Source organism: Cervus elaphus, chromosome 9 (assembly GCF_910594005.1).
Source record: "Cervus elaphus chromosome 9, mCerEla1.1, whole genome shotgun sequence".
In the NCBI taxonomy this organism is placed as follows: Eukaryota; Metazoa; Chordata; class Mammalia; order Artiodactyla; family Cervidae; genus Cervus; species Cervus elaphus.
In genome coordinates this window covers 47,526,302-47,540,136 of record NC_057823.1, presented here as the reverse complement: position 1 = coordinate 47,540,136, position 13,835 = coordinate 47,526,302, and the positions used below count along the sequence as shown (strand labels likewise).

General features: G+C 40.7%; 1 long non-coding RNA gene across 2 annotated transcripts; it reads right to left on the bottom strand.

The window, feature by feature from the left end:
- Positions 1–8,189: 8,189 nt before the first annotated feature.
- Positions 8,190–13,478, bottom strand: LOC122700983. 2 transcript variants are annotated; one of them, XR_006342888.1, is made up of 3 exons: positions 12,936–13,478; positions 9,217–9,310; positions 8,190–8,244 (listed from the first exon to the last, which is right to left on the bottom strand). It is a non-coding gene; the product is annotated as an uncharacterized LOC122700983 (long non-coding RNA). The 2 variants fall into 2 exon arrangements; XR_006342889.1 differs by having other exon boundaries at positions 8,208–8,258.
- Between the last annotated feature and the right edge of the window lie 357 nt (positions 13,479–13,835).

The window sequence follows — 13,835 nt, the reverse complement described above, 5'->3', positions numbered from 1 at the left end:
CCTAGAAATAAAAGGCAAAGGACTCACCAAACACACACCCAGAGAAAGCCACCCGGAGTGGGTAGCAAGAAATGAGAGCTTTCATGCCTTCCTGTGGACTCGTCTCCTAACACTGAATGAAATACTTTATGGCTCTCCGGCTTCACAAGTGAGATACACTGAATGAAATATTTTATGGCTCCCTGGCTTCAGAAGTCAGATCACATTTTTTTAGTATTACTCAGAGCTACCATTATGGAGTGCTCCCTGCGTGCCAGGCTCTGTGCCCAGCCTTGGCATGCAGCGTCTCATCAAGTCATCACAACAACCATATTGAGTTAACTGCTAGTGGCACTGGCTTTCTATTGGTAAGGAGGCTGAGGCTCCCAGAGTCTCAGGGACAGGGCTGCTGGATTCCAGAGCCCAGTCTCTGAACCACCACACTTTCTTCCTCCTGCAGAGGAAGACTGTGTGTCTACTTCTGTGTTCACGTGTAGCCATGCATGTGTCCATGCACATGTGCGAACAGAAGGATCTGAACAATAGTCTCCTTTTCCCAGCTTCACATATTCCATGACTATAGTAGGAGCCAGATGCTCGTAGTCATCTTCCCCCAAATCCCAGGCCTCTCTGGCATCATGAACGTCCCCCATCGTCATCTTCTCCTAATTGTGATCTTCTTCTAGGTTCTCCTGCAGGAGGGGCCCGGCCTCCATTTGGCTCTTGAGGCCCAACTTGATGGTATTCCTCATGCCTCCCTCCCCTCAGGCCTTAAATAGTCAGAGGTCAGGTGGGACTCCATCCCTCCCCTTTGCTCTCCCCCTACTTCCCACCCTAAGGGCAGCCTCCCGCCAGTCTGTGTCCTCCTTCACCTCCCAGAGTCACAGCCCCATATTTGAGGTCCAGGGCCCTTTATTGGCTTGTTTCAATAGCCTTCCAGCTCAGTGCTGCACCTGATGAATGTACTGAGAACACATATCCTTAGTCCCCTCTCTACACCACATGAAACAAAATCCGGCAGGGTAGAGGCTAGGGTACGCATTTTTATAACGCTCTTCCAGTCATCTATGCGGCAGGATTAAGAGACCCTTTGTCTAAAGGGCCACCTAGACTCCAACCTCTCCCTGCTCCAAACCCTCCCACTCACAGCTATAAGCTTAAGTTTTTTTTCCTTTTTAAAAGTGTTTATTTATTTGGCTGGGCCTGGTCTCAGCTGCACTGGGATCTTCGTTGCAGCATATGGGATCTTTCCCTGTAGCACATGGGCTTCTATAGTTGTGGTGTGCATGCTTCTCTCTGGTCGTGACATGCAGGCTTAGTTGCCCCTTGGTGTGTATCATCTTAGTTCCCTGACCAGGGATTGAACTGGTGTCCCCTGAATTAGAAGGTAGATTCTCAACCACTGGACCACTAGGGAAGTCCCATAAGCTTAATTATCTTAAAGCTCAGTTTGTCTCATGTCACTCTCCTGCTCAAGATTCCTTGGGTGGCTCCCCACTGCCTGCAGGACAGTGCAAAGTCCTTAGTGTGGCCTTCAAAAGCCTCTCCATCCTGATCTATTCATGTTCTGCTAACCCTTGCCCCGTCCACAGAGTCATCCTTCCCTCTAACATCCTCCTGACCCTGCTCTCTCTCCTTGTCTGAACTTTAAGATGTCAGCCGGCACAGCACACTGAAACAGCAATGATCCTTTCCTAAGACTTTGAGCCCTTCAATAAGAGGAGTGAGGAATTATTGCTAAAATGCCCTCTTAATTCAAGAGCCACATGTGCAGCTTTAAATGAAGAAGGTTTTGTATGGCCAGAAGATGAAAGGAGATCCGCCAGCAGATATAACACAATAGCAATAATGTATAAACACAAGATAGCAGGAGAGGTGGGGCTCATGATTAATTCAAAGAAGATGGTATTTCAGCATTCTCCCTGCTTTTATTCAAGCCCAAAAGACAGAGCAGGTCCGGTAAGCATTGGTGCCAAGGCCATGTTTCAAACTGCCTCTCATGCTTTTCTGACCCCATTCCTAGACAAAAGCAGAGAGGAACATTTGGATCTTGTTCAAAAGGTCAAAAGTGCCTTACTAACATGATTAAACAATGTGTGTATGTGGACTTTGCTCCATTTCCCACAAAGAAACACCTAGCTCAAAATAAAATAAAGAATGACTATGCTGGGGAATGGGGTGGGATGAATTGGGAGATTGGGATTGACATATATATACTACTATATACAGTATTTTTTGTATAGCACAGGAACTTGGTGCTCTGTGGTAACCTAAATGGGAAGGAAATCCAAAAAAGGGATGTATGTATATGTATGGGTAATTCACTCTGCTGTATGGCAGAAACAGACTCAGCAACGTAAAGCAACTATATTCCAATTTTTAAAAAGGTGACTGTGTTGACTGACAGCAGAAGTTATTTCAGAATATGGCTGGAAATTGTTCCCCCCAAGTAATTCAAAGTGAAAAGGGACTCTAAAGAACTTCTGAACAAATATGACAGAAGAACCTCTCAAGAATCTCTGTCTGCTCCCTCCCAAAGCCCTACTACAAACAACCATAAAGGAATAAAAAGAGTTACATATTGACAAGTCTATGCAAATAGGGAAGGACGTGGCAGCTGGGGGAAGACATGGCAGCAGACGGAGTACCTCGGCACACTTCTGAAAGGCAGGAAGCAGTGGGGAGCCACATGGCAGCACAGGGAGGCTGAAGGCCTGATGCCTACAGAGAGCTTCCGGATAAGAAGTGGGCAGTTTTCTGGGACAGGGCGGGCAGGGCTGCACACAGGAGGGGATGGTGGAGACTGCATGAGAGCACAAATCCCACTGGGCAGTGGGGTCACACCTCGCTTGTTCCTGCAGGAAGCATGAAGTGCCCACTGGGGAACTTGGGTCAGCTCCTCAGGCACTGCAGAAGGTGAGTATGGAGCACAAAACTGAAAATATGGGGAAAATAAATGGAAACTCTGAAACTAAGAGGTAAACTGCCAGCCCCTTTTTCTCATCCTGTTTCTAGGAAGCTTGATAAACAGGCATACTCTAGACTGAAGACTCAAGAACTCTTTTCTGAAGAAACAGCACACTCAAGGGAAAGATCTATAGATACATACATGATATGGATACAGACCCCCAGAAGAAGAGCCAGCTCATGACCAGCCACCCTCTACAGGGAAGTCCACTGACAAACAAGATCCACCCATGCATGCTGACTATCCAATCATCTATTCAGCACATAGTTCCTAAATATGATCAGAGAGCCAAGATCCCCAGACATTTAATGAAAGCCTCAGACATGAAAGGTAGGTGTGGGGGTGGGAGGAAGAATGCATATGTTTAGAGAGGAGAAGAAAGCTTTACAAATGCTATGAAATATTCAGGGAGAGAAAATAAGATTTCTATTTCAAGACTCACTTTCATGAAATGTCAAAACACCAGGGATAAAGAAAAGGCTCCAAAAGAACTCAGAAAGGAAATACACGTCAGTTGAAACGATCAGGGATGAGAACAACACCAGACCTCTCAGTAGCAACACTGGAAGCTGGAGGATAATGGAGTCACAGATTCAGAATTCTGAATGAGAATTATTTTAGCTTAGAAATCTAAACTTAAACCATTAAGAGAAATGGTAGAACAAAAAATACTTGAAAACATGGAAGATCACAAATAATTTGCCTCTCATGCTCCCTTTCTTAGGAAGCTCTTCACCCAGATAAAAGAAGAATGAAATACTTTATACTCTCTCACCCAAATAAGAGAACAGTTCAAGAATGAGCAAGACACACCCAGGAGAGGGTAGAGGCATTCTCAGGATGATGGTGAAGGATATCTGGTGCCAGATGGGCCAGATGGATTACCTAACAGGTGTGAAGAGGTGGGAAATTATGTTCAGGGGCTATTAGATGGCTGCAAGAATTAGCCATAAGTTTACCAAAAACTGAGTCAATAAAAAAAGTCTGAGGCAACTGCTACCTACCTATAAACCCACAACACTTAAAATGTAAAAGAAGATAAAGGCAACACAAAACAATTTACAGAGCTATAATAATGTTAACACAGATTACTGGTTAATCAGTATCTGTGATGTACAGTACTGGGAAGCTGGAGAAAAGGGAAGGAGGATGTAGGTAGAAGAGAGTAAAAGAAATCAATCTTCATATTCCATAATTAAAAATAAATGGGTAACGTTTAAAATTGACAAATCAACAAATGAACACTATAATATATGATTTAGAAAGGTTAAAACTGGGAGAAACAGATGAAAGAGTTTAAGTGGGTACCGCTAGGCATCAAGCAGGGAGTTAGGGTTAGGTGGGATAGAAGGCCACTATTTTTCACCACGTGCCTTTTAGTTCTATTTGATTTTTTAATTTGGGGATGTGTATGTGTTATTTTTATGAAAATTAAAAAAAATTACCTAGAGGGGTGGGATGGGGAGAGTGGTGGGAGGGAGGTTTAAGAGGGAGGGAACAGGGACATATGTATACCCATGGCTGATTCATGTTGATGCTTGGCAGGAACCAACACAATACTATAAAACAATTATCCTTCAATTAAAAATAAATAAATTTTTTAAATTAAGAAAAATCATTAGAAAATATTTTAAATTTAAATATTTAAAACTCACCCAAGGGCCACTTGACTTGAAAAGGTCAGTTTACATTCCAATCCCAAAGAAGGGCAATGCCAAACAATGTTCAAACTACTCTTCCTGTAGTACAATTGTGCTCATTTCATATGCTAGCAAGGTAATGCTCAAAATCCTTCAAGCTAGGCTTTAGCAGTACAAGAACTGAGAACTTCAAATGTACCAGCTAGGTTTAGAAAAAGCAGAGGAATCAGAGGTCAAATTGCCAACATTCACTAGATCACAGAGAAAGCAAGGTAATTCCAGAAAAATATCTACTTCTGCTTCATTGACTACGCTAAAGCCTTTGACTGTGTGGATCATGACAAACTGTGGAAAATTCTTAAAGAGATACCAGACTACCTCACCTATCTCCTGAGAAACCTGTATGCAGGTCATGAAGTGACTGTTAGAATTGGACATGGAAAAATGGACTGGTTAAAAATTGGGAAAGGAGAACGACAGGCTGTACATTGTCACTCTGCTTATTTAATTTATATGCAGAGGACATCATGAGAAATGCCAGGCTGGATGAATCACAAGCTGGAATCAAGATTGCTGGGAGAAAAAAAAAAAAGATTGCTGGGAGAAATATCAACAATCTCAGATACGCAGATGATATCATGCTAATGACAGAAAGTAAAAAGGAACTAAAAGCTTCTTGATGAAGGTGAAAAAGAATGGTGAAAAAGCTGGCTTGAAACTCAACATTCAAAAAACTAAGATCATGGCATGCAGTCCCATCACTTCATGGCAAATAGATGGGAAAACTGTGGAAGCAGTGACAGATTTTATTTTCTTGGGCTTCAAAATCACTGCAGATGGTGACTGCAGCCATGAAATTAAAAGACACTTGCTCCTTGGAAGAAAAGCTATGACAAACTTAGGCAGCATATTAAAAAGCAGAGATATCACTTTGCCAACATAGAGCCATATAGTCCAAGCTATAGTTTTTCCAGTAATCATGTATAGATGTGAGAGTTGGACCATAAAGAAGGCTGAGCGCTGAAGAATTGATACTTTTGAACTGTGGTGTTGGAGAAGACTCTTGAGAGTTCCTTGGACAGCAAGGAGATCAAACTAGTCAATCGTAAAGGAAATCAACCCTGAATATTCATTGAAAGGACTGATGCTGAGGCTGAAGCTCCAATACTTTGGCCACATGATGCAAAGAGCCGACTCATTGGAAAATATCCTGATGCTGAGGAAGACTGAAAGCAAAAAGAGAAGGCAGCAGCAGACGATGAGATGGTTAGATAGCATCACTGACTTAATGGACATGAATTTGAGCAAATTTTGGGAGACAATGAAGCCTGGTGTGCTGCAATCCATGGGGTTGCACAGAGTTGGACACAACTTAGCAATTGAAGAACAACAAAATTTTAAATTGACAAACTATTTTTTTAAGTGTTAAATTTTCATTAATTACACCTCTGTGATTTGTTTCTGTCCTATTGCTCTTCCTGACCATTCATTTATTCATTCATTCATTTTTCCTTTCAAACTCTTAAATACTGATTGGAAAAATGCAGTAGGTTGCTAGAGAGAACACATTTGGGATATACTAATACTAAAAAATTATTTATCTGAAATCCAAATTTAACCAAGCTTAGGTATTTCTCTGTGTGTGCTAAATCTGGCACATTAAAATGTGATTCTTCCATTAGCCCCACAAGTTAATACTGTGGCTAAAGACAGGGTGGAACCAGAAAGTTTGTCTGCACTTAATAGTCACAGTGTGGAAGAGGACACAGCATGTGACAAAACTTACTGGTTAGATGCTGAGAAGCAATCTGGTATCTAGTTACGGCATGGTGCCAACCAGTCCTTGGCCAGTCTTGGTAAGTCCAAAGTATTATAAAGTGCAGTTCTTGCCCTGTGACTGGCAGCTGTGTCCACCTCAGGGCCCAGCACCTGGCAACCTGCCTCTATCTGTCCCTCAGGACATAAGAGATGAGCCCAGGGCTCTTGCATTCATCACCATCCCTTCGCTGCATTTTCTTTCTTGCAAAGAGACAGGGCAAGATAAAAAACAAACCTATTTTAGCTACATTCAGGATTAAAACCATATTCATATCATCCCTTCTTGCCTTTTTTTTTTATAATAAAAAACCAAAATTGCTAGTTGTTTTTTTTTTTCCTTCTGCCAGGCCACGTGGCTTACAGGATCTTAGTTCCGCAACCAGAGATTGAACTCAGGCCCCAACAGTGAAAGTGCTGAGTCCTAATCAATGGACTACCAGGGAATTGCCCCTTCTTGCTTTTTATTGAAAAACTATCTCCTTTTTTTTTTTTTTGAAAGACTATCTCCTTTTTATTGAAGTACAATTTTTTATATAATGAATAATCTCAGTCTCTCAGCTTTATTTATTTACTTCTGGTTGTGCTGGGTCTTTGTTGCTGCATGTGAACTTTTCCCTAATTGTGGCAAGTCAGGGCTACTCTTTGTTGTGGTGCATAGAATTCTCACTGTGGTGGCTTCTTTTGTTGTGGAGCACAGGTTCCAGGGTATGCAGGCATCAGTAGTTGTGGTGTTTGGGCTCAGCAGTTGTGGCGCCTGGGCTTAGCTGCCCTGCAGCATGTGGGATCTTCCTGGACCAGGGATCGAACATGTGTCCCCTGCATTGGTAGGCAGATTCTTAACCACTGGACTACCAGGGAGGTCCCTGAAGTATACCTGATTTACAATGTTGTGTTAGTTGCAGGTGTACGGCAAAGAGATTCGGTTATAGGTATTATAAGGTATGGTGGTGGGAGTGATTGAGTCACTAAGTCACATCTGACTCTTGCGACCTAAATTGGTTTATAAGGAGAAGGCTTGTGAGGCTAATTAACAGGCTGTGAGTTGTGGAATTAACTGGACAGAGGAGCCTGGCAGGATACAGTCCATGGGATTCTCCAGGCAAGAATACTGGAGTGGGTTGCCATTTCCTTCTCCATTATAAGTTATAGGTCCTTGTTTTCTATTATACATTATTATAAAATATAGTCCTTATTATTTATCTATTTAATATATAGTAGTGTGTATCTGTTAATCCCAAACTCCTAATTTATCCCTTCCTCTCCCCTTCCCCCTTTGGTAACCATAAATTTGTTTTCTATATCTGTGAGTCTGTTGCTGTTTTATAAATAAATTCATTTGTATCATTTTTTTAGATTCCACATATGAGTGATTTGTCTTTCTCTGACTTACTTCTGACTTACTTCACTCAGTATGATAATCTTTAGGTCCATTCATGTTGCTGTTGCAGGAAGGGGGACCCCTTCCAGGGCCCGAAACTGGGCTCTTGTCTAACACTCGGAAATGAATTGTCCGAGGAGACACATGCTGACAAAGCAAGAGATTTTATTGGGAAAGGGCACCCGGGTGGAGAGCAGTAGGTAAGGGAACCCAGGAGAACTGCTCTGCCGCGTGGCTCGCAGTCTTGGGTTTTATGGTGATGGGATTAGTTTCCGGGTGGTCTTTGGCCAATCATTCTAATTCACAGTCTTTCCTGGTGGCGCACGCATCGCTCAGCCAAGATGGATGCTAGCAAGAGGGATTCTGGGAAGTGGACGGACAGGTAGTGTCTCCTCTCGATCTTTCTCGAACTCTTCCGGCTGGTGGTGGCCTATTAGTTCCGTATTCCTTATCAGGATCTCCTGCCATAAAACAACTCATGCAAATGGTTACTATGGTGCCTGGCCAGGGTGGGCGGTTTCAATCAGTGTGCTTCCCCTAACATTGCTGCAAATGGCATTATTTCATTCTCTTTTATGACTAATACTGCATTGTGCCATATATCATATACTTATGCATTCATCTGTTGATCAACACTTAAGTTGCTTCCATGTCTTAGCTATTGTAAATAATGCTACTATGAACACTGGGATGCATAGATCTTTTTGAATCAGAGTTTTTGTCTTTTCTGAATATATGCCTAAGAGTGGGACTGCTGGATATATTGCAACTTTATTTTTAGTTTTTTAAGGAATCTCCATGCTGTTCTCCATAGTGGCTCCACCAATTTACATTCCCATCAACAGTGTAGGAGGGTTCCATTTTCTCCATACCTCCTCTAGCATTTATTATTTGTAGACTTTTTGGTGATGTCCATTCTGACTGGTGTCACACTGGTGATACCTCACTGTAGTTCTGATTTACATTTCTCTAATAATTAGCAATGTGAGGCATCTTTTCAATCAAGCCTGTTGGCCATCTGAATATCTTCTTTGGAGAAATGTCTATTTAAGTCTTCAGCCCATTTTTTGATGGGTTGTTTGGAAAAACTACCTCTTTCAGCAAATTTCTTACACAAAAAGTGTACTATGTGCTTACTTAAGAGTTTCACTCTCATGGAGAATTTTGTTCTTGAACTGTGGGGAAATCCTCTTCTGCCACTGACCAATGGTAGGAATGTTGGGAAACGGTTCTTTGGGGTTAACAGAATTAATACAAAGGATATGTGAGTCCTCCTGAAAGCTAAAATTATCTCTGGAATATATAAATTCATAATTTGGAAATACACATACCTAAATGTATATAGAGAAAGAGAAAGAGCAAACATTTGGATATTTAAAAATGAGGGAGAACGCAAATATAAAGCATTATTAAGTTTTTACTATTAATTATACCTTATGTGAGTAGCCCTTTTGTGAGTAGATGTCAAAGGCAACCAGGTTTCAGAACTCCAACTGGGATTAAGATGATCAGCCACAGTGTCCTATTCTGCAAAATTAACAGGTAACAAGAGAATTTGCTTTTTAAAAGACATTTTGAGCTCTTCCTATCATATTTTTTTTAATTGTGAAATATTTAATTATGTATCTGGTTCAATCATGAATTTATTGTAGATGTGCGATGGCTGGGAGCTCGGTTTGAGTCAAAGAAGCTTTTTTTTATTTTTCAGACATCTCTTATAAAGTTCTTCTATTTAAAGATGAAATCTAATATAGAGTTCTCACTCTTTGGCCCTATGTCTACCTCAAAAAGCAACGAAGAATGAACCATCTTTTACAAAACAGCCCTTCAAAGACAGGAAGACCGTCCTAGGGCCTCTCCTACGGTGTCTTTTGCTCCCTTGTAACCTGGTCTCCGACTTCCCTCCTCCACCTCCTTCCAAGTCAGCACTTCAGTTCATCAGTACTGTGCTTAAAATAAGGCAAACTCAACTCCTGGTATGCCCCGAGGCGTACAAAATAGCAAGGAACTATAACTTTCTGTGATCTGAAAGCTGAACGTCCATTCAGGTAGGTTAAAAAGCAGCCACTCAACTGCTGTTTTAAGAATACCAATCTTAACATTTCTATCAGAGAGAAGACTAATCTAATTCAACAGAAAAAAAAAGTTAAGCTTACATTTACAACAGGTTAAAGCATTCACGATTTTGATTTTTAAAAAACCCACCATCTTATATGAATATAAATAATGGATTAACGAACTTTTGCACAACAGAAGCTAACCTGATTTTAATCTTTACTACCTTTGCAGTAAGGAGCAGAGTAACTTCCTGCAGTAGGAAGCCTTTGGGGAACGTAATTTTCACTGCCTTGTGATGTTAATTTGAGATAATTATCATAAGCGGGCTAAAAAAAGTTGTGCATATTATTTGTCTCTCTGAGAGCCTTCTGCTGTTGGCTAGGCAGGATACCAGAGAAGCCCTGGGAGAAAAATATTTAGAATTTAGATATTTCTTTAATAGCCGTGGATCCCAGAGTTTCAAAACTTTTAATGTTTCCCAGCTTTGGCTGGGAAAACCATTCTCTACAAAGGCTTGAGAGGCCAGATCCAAGAGCTCTCTCCACTCGGTATTTTTAAGGCACCTCCATTGTCAACTTTTCCAAAGCAAAGCAGGACGAGTAAGAATAAGCCGTTTCTCCAGACCATTTGGCTATTTTGGAATAGTTTTCTCACGTATGGAAGGAAACTAAGTATGTTTTTTCATTTGATACCTCCAGGACCATTATAAGTTTAGGTTATTTGCTGAGAAAAAGGAAGCCCTGGAGTCCCTGGTTCAGTGCTCTCATCAGACCGCCCACTAGGAGGCCTTGAGCCATTTCCAGGAGTGTTTTCACCTGTTGGACTGGCCTCCATTTTCAAGACCAAAATCAGAACAGAAGAGCTGAAAGTGCTGGAAGGTAAATAAGGACTAGCTGTTTTTCCAGTCTCAGGCCTCCATGCCATGGCCTTTAGGCAGGGGGGTCTTTTACAGAGCACCAGCCACAAAGTGGGAGCCTGCACAAAGAGAAGGGAGGTTTTGCTCAAGAGAGCCTGGAAACATTAGAATGTGCCGAGCAGTGATTGCAGAAACTGTTCGCCAGCTTTAAAGAGGAAGCCTGTGGCTGGTAGATGTGGAAACTCAGGTGCAAACTTTCTAGGGGATACTTTGGCATAGTAAAAGTGTGCATGCCCTTCTGAACCAGGAATTTCACTTTTAGGAGTTTGTCAGCAGGAAAAAAAACCCTGATGTCCACAGAGGTTTAGCTGAAAGAATGTCTTAGTGGAAATAATATTTTTTATTATAATTTCAAAATAGGAAAATGTTCCATTTCTGAAGGAACAGTTTAGTTCTGAATTGTCCCATACTTAACAAGGACAAGAGCAGACCTGTCAACTACGTAGTTGGTGAAACCAGGAGAAAAATGCAACCTCCAAAGTGTTTTTAAAGACCTGCCAGAGGTGAAAACGAGCAGGAAACCTGGTGAAAACCTTGAGTAAAGAGGGGATGAATAGCCTCACAGAGCTCAGAAATCTCAGCAATGATTCCCTTCTGGAAGGAGAGGACTCTACTATGAAAAGGAACTATGAAAACAAGGTCTAAATTGAAAAAAGCAGAATTGCTGGGGACATTGAAAAGTCTTGGGAAGCACTGTTAAAAAAAATACAAAACCTTTAAAATGTGGGTCCAATTTTCCTAGAGACAAAGGCTGTAAAGAAATCTGAGAAACAGAAGCTCTCCTGAACCAAGCTCTGAAATCCAGGGGACAGGTGATTTCTCAAAGGGTCCATATCAGAAGTTCATCACTGGCAACAGAGAGCTCCCCCAGCCCCACATTTCAACCACTTCTCCAGGGCAACAAGCACTACTATAAACAGTAGACCCAAACCTGCAAGACTCTCAAAGAAAGGAAAGTATAGGCCAAGAGTTCTGTCCAGCCAAACTGATCTTCAAGTACACAGCCTGCAGACAAACATTTAAAAATCTGTAAGAAATCAGAGAATACTATTCTCATGAGCCTTTTCAGAGGCACCTGTTAGAACCATGGGACAGCAGTTGCAGCACTCCTGAGCAAGCATGAGGAAATCAGGATAAAAGGAACTTCCTTGAGAATTGGCTGCATTAAATTGTAGAAATAAGAGTAAAACAAATACAGAGATTAGGGTGACAGATCAGAATGCAGATGTTACATGCCTTACTTAATATTGTAGACATTTCTCATTGTTAATAAAAAATTAAAGAGAAAATAGGAGTAAGAATAAGTTTACTGATCACCTCAAATTATTTGATTCAAAGGATAGTATTTAAAGTTTCCAAATCAAGTAGAAGCTTAATCATATTCAACATAAACACTAATTCTATTGACTGAATGGCAGAGGAGGCTTGAGGCAGAGAGGGTGAAATTAAAAGGTAATTTTATTGTTGCTCATAGTAGAGAATCAAGATACAGTCCCCAGAAAGAGTGGATCCAGGGTATTTTACAAAGGTAACTTTTAGAGCAAAAATACAAACCTTCCTAAGTATCAAAACTACATTAAGAAAAAGGGCAAATACAAAAATACATAATGAAAACACAACATAAAGTAATATGACAGAATTGAAACCAAATATATCTGTCAATTCAATAAATATAAGTGGGTTTAACTCATCTATTTTTAGAATGGTTTTCAAAATAGATTGCAAAGCCTAATCCAACTCTAGGCTATATACATCTACGACAAAATGACTCAGAAAGGTTAAGATGAAAGGATGGGCAAAGACAAGCATACCAGAAAAATAAAAACATTAAAAATCTTAATATCTGACAACACAAAATTCAGGACAAAAAGCTTCAAACAAGATAAAGATAAGTACGTTTAAATGCCAAAGGCTATGAAATTCATCATGAACATTTAAACTATGAATATGTACCAAATAACACAGCAGGAACTTTCACATAATACAATATAGAGATGCAAGGACATGTAGACAAAGACACCTTGTGGCAGGGCCCAGCGGTAAGGCCAGGTAAGAACACAGGATTGGAGATGTACGAAACACAGCCAATACTCAGTGCATAATCATTTGGTCTATTGCACACAACTAACACACAACACAGTTCAGTCAAAGTAGTGAAAATAGAAAAGGGTAACGAACCACTCCAAGGGGAAGTCCCTAGAAGGAGGCATCTCAGCAGTGATCCCCAATCACTCAACAGGTCTCACAACAAGCCTGAGTGAGCAGTCACCCTCTACTCCAACAGTCTCTGGCAGTTTTGGTATGAACAGCTCTCAGCAGACTAGAATCTGGTCCTCCAGCAAAGAGCTTTCAAGTCACCTGACTCAAAGACCTTCTTTTTAAAAAAAAAAAATTTATTTATTTGGCTATGTTAAGTCTTAAGTTGCAGCACATGGGATCTTTCATTATGGTGCACAGACTCTCTAGTTGTGGCGTGCGAGCTTAGTTGCTCCACAGCAGATGTGATCTAAATTCTCTGACCAGGACCGAACCTGCATCCCCTGCTTAGACAATCTATAGTCTTATTTTAAGGAGTCCACCAGTAGGGTATAATGATTACACCACAGGGAGTCTTGTCTCTATCCAGCGTTCCTTCTGTTCCAATGAAGTCTTTCTGCAGATTACCAAACAAAATTCTTATCTAAAGTAACACTCTTAATTTCTAACACTAAGACACTCACAATTCTACATCAGACATTTCAAAACAACTAATATGGAAGTTCACATTGGCCACTGTGACTCCATTTTGAACTACTTAAAACAGCTTAAATTCTATCAGCAGTAAAAGAATTGAATAGAAGTATTCTAGAGTATTTCTAAAGTATCTTCTAGAATTCTCTTAAAAGTTTCTAGGCCCACAATTAAAATAATTGGTGAAGAATATTCTAGAAAACAATCTTAGAAGGAGGAGAGCAGAGAGGCAGAAAGAGTCAGAAGAAGAAGAAAGAGAAGAAAGAAAAGGGAAAAACAAGAGAAGAGAAAAAAATTTTTAAATAAAAGAAAATGTAGTGGTTTAAAATTCATTCACAAATTCTCTGA